This window comes from Orycteropus afer, unplaced genomic scaffold, assembly GCF_000298275.1.
Source record: "Orycteropus afer afer isolate SDZICR_OR568_19922 unplaced genomic scaffold, OryAfe1.0 scaffold00026, whole genome shotgun sequence".
In the NCBI taxonomy this organism is placed as follows: Eukaryota; Metazoa; Chordata; class Mammalia; order Tubulidentata; family Orycteropodidae; genus Orycteropus; species Orycteropus afer.
In genome coordinates, this window is record NW_006921613.1 from 13179073 (window position 1) to 13187058 (window position 7986).

Genomic DNA, 7986 nt, shown 5'->3' on the forward strand with positions numbered 1-7986 from the left:
AGATCAATAAAATTGACAAGCCCCTGGCAAATTTAACAAAGAAAAAGAGGGAGAGAATACAAATAACATGAATAAGAATTGAAATGGGTGACATCACAACAGAACCAACTGAAATAAAAAGGATAATATCAGGATGCTATGAAGAACTGTATTCCAACAAATTTGAAAATCTGGAAGAAATGGACACATTTCTAGAAGCACACCACTTACTTAAACTAGCACAGATTGATGTGGAAAAGTTGAACAGGCCCATCACAAAAGAAGAAATTGAACAGGTCATCAAAAAATTACCAACCAAAACAAGTCCTGGCTCAGACGATTTCACTGGAGAGTTCTATAAAGAGTGGAGTTACACACTCACACATTTGCATATCTATTTAATATGGGAAACCATAGATACATCACCAATAATATAAATGATTTATATGTATGAATTCCTATTAATAGATTTAAATATTATTTAAAAAATGTTAATATCTACCAACTCAAACATTAAACCGTGAGTCTTTAATAAATTAAGTATTTACCACTAGTCTTAATGGAGAAATGTCACTAAAAATACATGGAGGTGGTCATTCAAAAAACTATCGTGTGTTATTTTTACAGAAAAAAAACTCCCGCTGGTTCACTAAGAGTTCAAATGGGAAAAAAATAACAAATAAAGAAAGAATTTACAGTACTATAACCTTAGGAAACGTTACTCTTTTAAGGCACTTGTAAGCTCATCTTCCAGGGGCTCTGGTAGCATAGTGCCTAAGGCACTTGACTGCTAACTAGAAGGCTGGCGGTTCAAATCCACCAGCCACTCCTCAGAAGGAAAGTTGGGCAATCTACTTCCGTAGTGATACTGCCTTGGAAACCCAAGGAAGGGGTCGCTACGAGTTGGGGGCGACTTGATGGCCCATAACAACAACAACAACAAGCTCATGTTCCAGATACAGATGCTATTTATGAGATTTTAGGGCTTTGTAAGCTCTTTATGAGATTTTAATTATCTCATTTTCTCCAACCCTCAAATCTTCACTAATTACTAGGGAACTTTGATGTCAAATACTACACATAATGCCATTGATCCCATTAGAGTGTCTTCATCTCCATTACGAGCTTTCTTTATACTTTTTCTCCAGTCTCAACTCTGGGTTATTTTGATTTTATATTAGGAGAGCTCCTTGAGTCTTTCTGCCATTCAGTTTTCATGTTGAATGGAAGCTAAACTCACAGTATTTATTAAAAAAAAAAAAAAAAAAAAAAAACAACCCACTGCCATCAATTCTATTCTGACTCATAGCGACCCCCACTGGCTTTCCAAGGTGGAAAATCTTTACAGAAGTAGATTGCCCCATCTTCCTTCCATGGAGTGGATGGTGGATTTGAACCCCCACCTTCTGGTATATTTACTAAAAGCATAGTGGAAATACAAATTTACATCTTTCAGAGAATTGATTTTAAGTGTTGTATATACAGTTAAGACCTCTGGTGGCTCAGTAATTGCTTGCCTGCTAACCACAAGGTCAGAAGCTGGAATCCACTGGCCTCACAACTAGAGAAAATTGTGGAAGTCTACTTTCGTAAAGATTATAGCCTTGGAAACCCTATGGGCCAGTTCTACTCTGGCCTGTATGGTTGCTATGAGTCTGAATCTACTCCATGACAATGGGTTTGGTTTTTGGTTTGTATATGCAGTTAATTTTAAAAACAAAACTTACTGCCATAGAGTTGGTAAGTCTTTAAGGAAGCAAACTGCCTCATCTTTCCTCTGCAGAGTGCTGGTGAGTTGAACCACTGACCTTCTGGTTAACAGCCAAATGCCTTAACTAAAAGCAGGAAGAAATATTAGTTGAAGAAGTCAGAAACTTGTCAGGAATAGCTTTAACATGGGAGACTCCTGACACTTCCAGAGAGTTGGCAAGCTCAGGTGCTAGTTTGTATTTGAGAACAAAGAATGTAAATACTTTAACAAATAATCTCTTTGTTCAAAAAATAATCACTTTCTATTCTCTCTGTTTTGTAAATTTGGATTTTTGTATTCTGGGTCTGGTTATAGCCAAACACACCCATGGTAAAAACAAAATTGTGCTGCTTTGTTTCATGGCATTTTTAATCCTGCTGTTTCTCATGATCAAAATACAGGGAAGCATACAAATGCATTCAGTGTATGTAGAAACTATTAACGTGTGTTTTGAGGACTGTTTGTTTTCAGACTCATTTCCTACAAAGCTATTCTCTCACCCCAACACCATCACACACGTTCTCGTTTGCTCTGTGTTTTAACTATGCTTTAGCCACAACAAATTTTCACCTTTCCTTGAACAGCTATGCTCTTTCATGCCTTCAAGCTGTTGCATTACTGCCACCTGCAATGTCTTTTTTCTCCTTTCAACTGATGGACTCTTACCTAGTTCTTAAGATCTAATAGAAAGGTTTTCTGTTCTCTGAAGCCTTGTCTGATTTCCCAGTGATTGTTGTGGGGTACACTTAAAACTATACCCATTTTTATTAGGGTGCTCACGATATGAGAGCTTGCCTCTTTCTGTTGTTTGTGTTTATCTGCTAGCTTAGGTAAGGACTATGTCTAATTCATCTTCAAATTCATAACACTGAGCACAGAGTAGATATTTAGGAACTGCTGGATGAGTGACTAAGTAAATAATTGAATGGGTGAGGTTTTTTTTTTTTTTTAACTTTCCTTTGTTCTACTGTTTTGAGTTCCCTTTCTTTGCGCTAAATATTCATTCCCATTGCATTTAACATTTTGTAACACACAACATAATCTCTTTGTTTATTGTGTTTATTGTCAGAGTCTTCCCACTGTGACAGTGGGTCCACCTTTAGTGTTACAGATTGAATTACCAAAAAGAAATACCAAAGTCCTAACCCCTGTACCTGAAAATATGATCCTGATTGGAAACAGGGATTTTTCTTCTTATATTAATAAGATCATACCAGAGTTGGGTGGTCCCAACTAATTCTAGTCACTTCTGAGTAGTATTTTATAAAAAGAGCAGGGTAGGTACAGAAACACACAAGAGAGAAGGAAGCCATGTGACGACTAATGCATCGGTAAGCAGCAAAGGAAAGCCAAGAACTACTGGCAACCACCAGAAACTAGAAAAGAGGCCCATGACAAGAATCCACATGACCCAATGCTGATTTGGACTTTCTGCTTCCAAAACTGCGAGGCAATAAATTCCGATTCTTTAAAGCCACCCATTTGTGATATTTGTGTTACAGCAGGACAAGGTAACTGAAACACTTTATAGGCATTAATGTATATTTAATGAATAGATAAGTAATTCCTATCAAATATTTTTCCTTCTAATCTTGTATCCTTAATTTTTGTTTTGAGAAAATGGGCTGAATTTATGTATTACTGCCATTTACTAAATGTTTTCACTATAGGCCTTGTACCTTTACCTGAAATTCCTCATCATCTATTCTTTTGTAATAAAGCTTTGCATGTACCTTAAATGTTTAATTATTAGCTAAGCATTACACTTTTATAAACCCTAACAATAAACAAGTTTATCAGACAGACTCTAGTTTAAGAAACCAGGGCAGGCAATAGCATTCCTTCATTCAGTAGATACTTACCTAGCACTGCCGATGTGCTTTTGGAATAAATTAGACATGGTCACTGTCCTGACACTGATTAGATCCACTGCGATTGTCTTCAAACATCTGGTATTATTTACATACTTGCAAATAGCAGAATTCTCTGTAGACTAAAAGACTTAAAAATATTCATAATACAATCACTGCCATAGTAAAAGAGGGCATCTTGGTCTCTATAAAATTGTCCATGATCATTACATAATTCATTTATTAGCCCTTTAACAGATGCCACTCTTTTCAGAAAATGATTACTACCTAGACTAAGATCTATACATCATCAAAAGACAAAGTTTTTGCATGAGCCACTAAACATTTGGCCTTTCCCTCATTTCTTAGTATGTTGCTTACCTCTTGCTTTCTTGTTCTCTACGCCTTTCACAAACAAAAAGTCCATGTCTCATAATTCAACACGAGACAACTTTATTTTTTTAAAGAATAAATTTTATGTTTTGTCCAAAATTTAGAGGCACAAAGACTGAGAACTGCTGACCTTAGACAATGTGCATGTTTGCTATGAGAATGGGAAAATGAGAGGTCTTCTCAAAGAACACGTATACAGTTGGTTGATAGGGGAGTGAGGGTTCTATGCCGTCAGCAAACAGCAGGAAGAGCTGAGAGCGGTGCTCACCAAAGGAAAGACGGTAGTACCATCAAAGACAGACACTTGCTCTTCACAAATTAGTCTAGGCCAGAACAAGTTTGGGATCTTCTGGAATATTCTGAGGTGCTATCGATTCATATGTATGATGATTTTTCACTCAACCTTAGCATCTACTGCATTGCTAAACCAGTTGCCATTGAGTAGACTCAGATTCTCAGACCCATGGCAACTCCAAGGTGTCAGAGTAGAAATGTGCTCTATAGAGCAATTTCAATTGCTGCTTTTTAGGAAGTAGACCCCCAAGTCTTTGTTCCAAGATGGCTCTGAGCGGACTCTAATCTTTCACTTAGCAGCTGAGCACATTAAATATTTTTATCACCTGCCCCCAAATCCATTGCTGTTGAGGAGATTTAGACTCATAGTAACTCTTTAGGACAGAGTAGAACTTCCCCATAGAGTTTCTATGTCTGTAATCTTTACAAAAGCAGACTGCCACACTTTTCTCCCATGGAATGGGTTGTGGGTTTGAACTGCCAACCTTTGAATTAACAGTTGAGTGCTTAATGACTGCATCAGCAGGGCTCATTTAATTTATGCCACCTAGGGACCCCGAATACCTTGCTAACCTGGTGTAAAACTGTTGTCCATTGTCACATGTTCCACTGGATACCTGCATTTCTCAGATCATTTCCAGAACTGTCAAGCCTATTCTAGAAAAATTAGGCCATTTTCATGCCACCCCCTTTCCTTCTTTCTCCAAGCAGGGCTCTGATTCCTTCTAGTAACCCCTGCTACTCAAATTACATCTTACAGTTTTTTAAACCTCATTTCTACCCTACTTTTTCCTAGTAACCCTATTGTTCAAGAGTATAAATCTCATGTTAATTACATTCCTTTCTTTCTCTAAATGTAGCATCACATTTCATTGCTTTCCATAGGATAAGCTCCCCAATTCTTGCTGATTTTTTTTTTTTTCAAGAGAAAGCTAAACTTGTCAGTTAATGGGAAAATATATAGATATAGATATGCTGTTGTTGCATGTTTTGGTCTTTAAAGTTGTGTGCCAACTTGGGTGGGTCATGATTCTCAGTGCTTTGGCAGTTATGTATTTCGGAAGTTACGTAATGATGTAGTCATCCCCCATGATAAAATCCAATATAATGTAATCATCTCCATGATAAGATCTGCTATGAAAAGCCAATAAATTGAAAGGGATTTTCTTTAAGGGGTATGGCCTGCAGCCAATATAAGTGGATTTTCTGGCAAAGCTCTCTGGCTTTTTGCTCTATCTGAATGCCGTGTCTGGTTCATCATCATTTGAAAACTGATTAGGTATTAACTTTGGAGTTGAGCTGGCAGCCTGCTGTCTGACCTGCTAATCTTAGATTCTTCAGCCTCTGCAGTTATGTGAGTCAGGAGAAGCCTCCAGCAGATAGCCATTTTTTTTTTCTCTCAAGGAGTAGCTGGGTTGGTTCCAACCCTGACCTTTCAGTTAACAGCCCAGTGCTTAAACATTACACCACCAGGGCTTCTTAGATACAGATGCAACCACAGATATAGATGTTGTTGTTGTTAGGTGCTGTCAAGTTGTCTCTGACTCATAGTGACCTTATGCACAGCAGAACAAAACACTGCCTGGTCGCACACCAGCTCCGCAATCCCTGCTATACTTGGGCCCATTGCCACAGCCACCATTTCAGTCCATCTTGTTGAGGGCCTTCTCCACCTTCATTGACCCTCCACCTTTCCAAGCATGATATTCTTTTCCAGGGAATGGTCCCTTCTGACAATATGACCAAAGTATGTGAGATGAAGTCTGGCCATTCCCGTTTCCAAGGAACATTCTGGCTGTACTTCTTCCAGAACAGATTTGTTAGTTATTTCAGCAGTCTGTGTTACTTTCAGCATTCTTCACCAGCACCACATCTCAAAGCATCAATTCTTCTTCAGTCTTATTATTACTACTTTTTTAAATATAGAGTTTAGTTTTATCTTCTTTGGTTTTCTTTATTCATTGCCCAGCTCTCAAACACGCATATGAGGCAATTGAAAATATCATGGCTTGCATCAGGTGCACCTTTGTCCTCAAGGAGATATCTTTGCTCTTCAGCACTTGAAAGAGGTCTCTTGTAGCCAACTTTCCCAGTGCAATACATCATCTGATGTCCTGACTGCTGCTTCCATTGGTGTCATTTGTAAATCCAAGCAATGTGAAGTCTTTGACAACTTCAATCTTTTCTCCATTTATCATGATGTTGATTATAGGTCCAGTTGTGAGAATGTTTTCTTTATATTGAGACGTAATCTATACTGCAGACTGTATTTGTCAATCTTCATCAGTAAATGCTTCAAGTCATCCTCATTTTCAACAAGCAAAGTTGTGTCTTCAGCATATCGCAGGTTGTTAATTAGCCTTCCGCCAATCCTGATGCCACGTTCTTCTTCATATAGTCCAGCTTCTCAGATTATTTGCTCAGCATATAGATTGAATAGGTATGGTGAAATGATACAACCCTGACACACTCCCTTCTTGATTTTAAACCATGCAGTGTCCCCTTGTTCTGTTTAAATGACAGCCTCCTGATCTATGTACAGGTTCCTTCTGAGTACACTTAAGTGTTCTGGAATTCCAGATATAAATACATTTGGAGATAAGTAGACAACAACAACAGACCCTAACATGTTTGAAAGTAAAAGGATAAAACTAACTAACTAAATAAATAAATAAGACATAACAGGGAATTCTAACTAAAGAAAGCTGGATTCGCTAGTCTTATATATTACATGCAGAAGAAGACAAGTCCAAGAATGTTTAAATCAGAAATATTTATAATAGATTCAACTATATTGGAATGGATAAACAAATCAGGATATGTTCATAACAGAATATTCCAGATCAGAGTAAAAAAAATGAACACTACTATACAGATCAACATGGGTGAATCTCAAGAACATATTGTTTGATTACAAAAATTGCTAAGAGTACATAAGTAGGATTTAATTTATATACAAATTGATCACTATTAATTGGGGGTATATAAGTGGTTTAACTGTAGGAAAAAAATTAAAGAATTAATTAACTCCAAATAAGCAGATTTGGAGTCACTTGAAGGTTTCGTGGCTTGAGAGAAGGTGATGAGTTCAGTGAGGGGTAGGCACGCTGAGGCTTTACACTTTTGGTTATATTCTATCTCTAGTGCTTGATAGGGGTTACATGGAAGTTTATTATTGCTCAGTATTTCTCCAATATATTATAAATATATATTACAATTAATAAAACAATTAAAAACACAACAATAATAATACCATAAGGAAAAGAAAGATGAATATATTAAGTTGTATTTCTGCTTAGTATAATGACTAGACAAAAATTTCATATGTGAGTATTTGTCAAAAGATGAGTAAATTTCAGCTGGTAAGATGGAGGAATAGGCAGACAAGCGACACAGACCCTCTTCAACAAAGAAAAGAAAAACCAATTGACAGAGATACAAAAGATAATCCTGGAGCCCTGACCTTTGAAAGGAACTATACAGAAGTAGATTAGGCACCACTAGTGTTAAAACCTGAATAAAAACAGTGAGTACAGAGATGGTTGGAGCTGTAAACTGTTAGCTACTCTGATAGGACCAACAGCCTGAATATTTCTAAGTGGTGCTGGGATCTGAAAATTGACCTAAAGATCTGCCCTGGTCACCCAGGGCTGCAGGAACAACTGCACTGGTGGCCTATGACTAGGAAGGGAAACAGCAAGGAGGGAAACAACCTGAGCT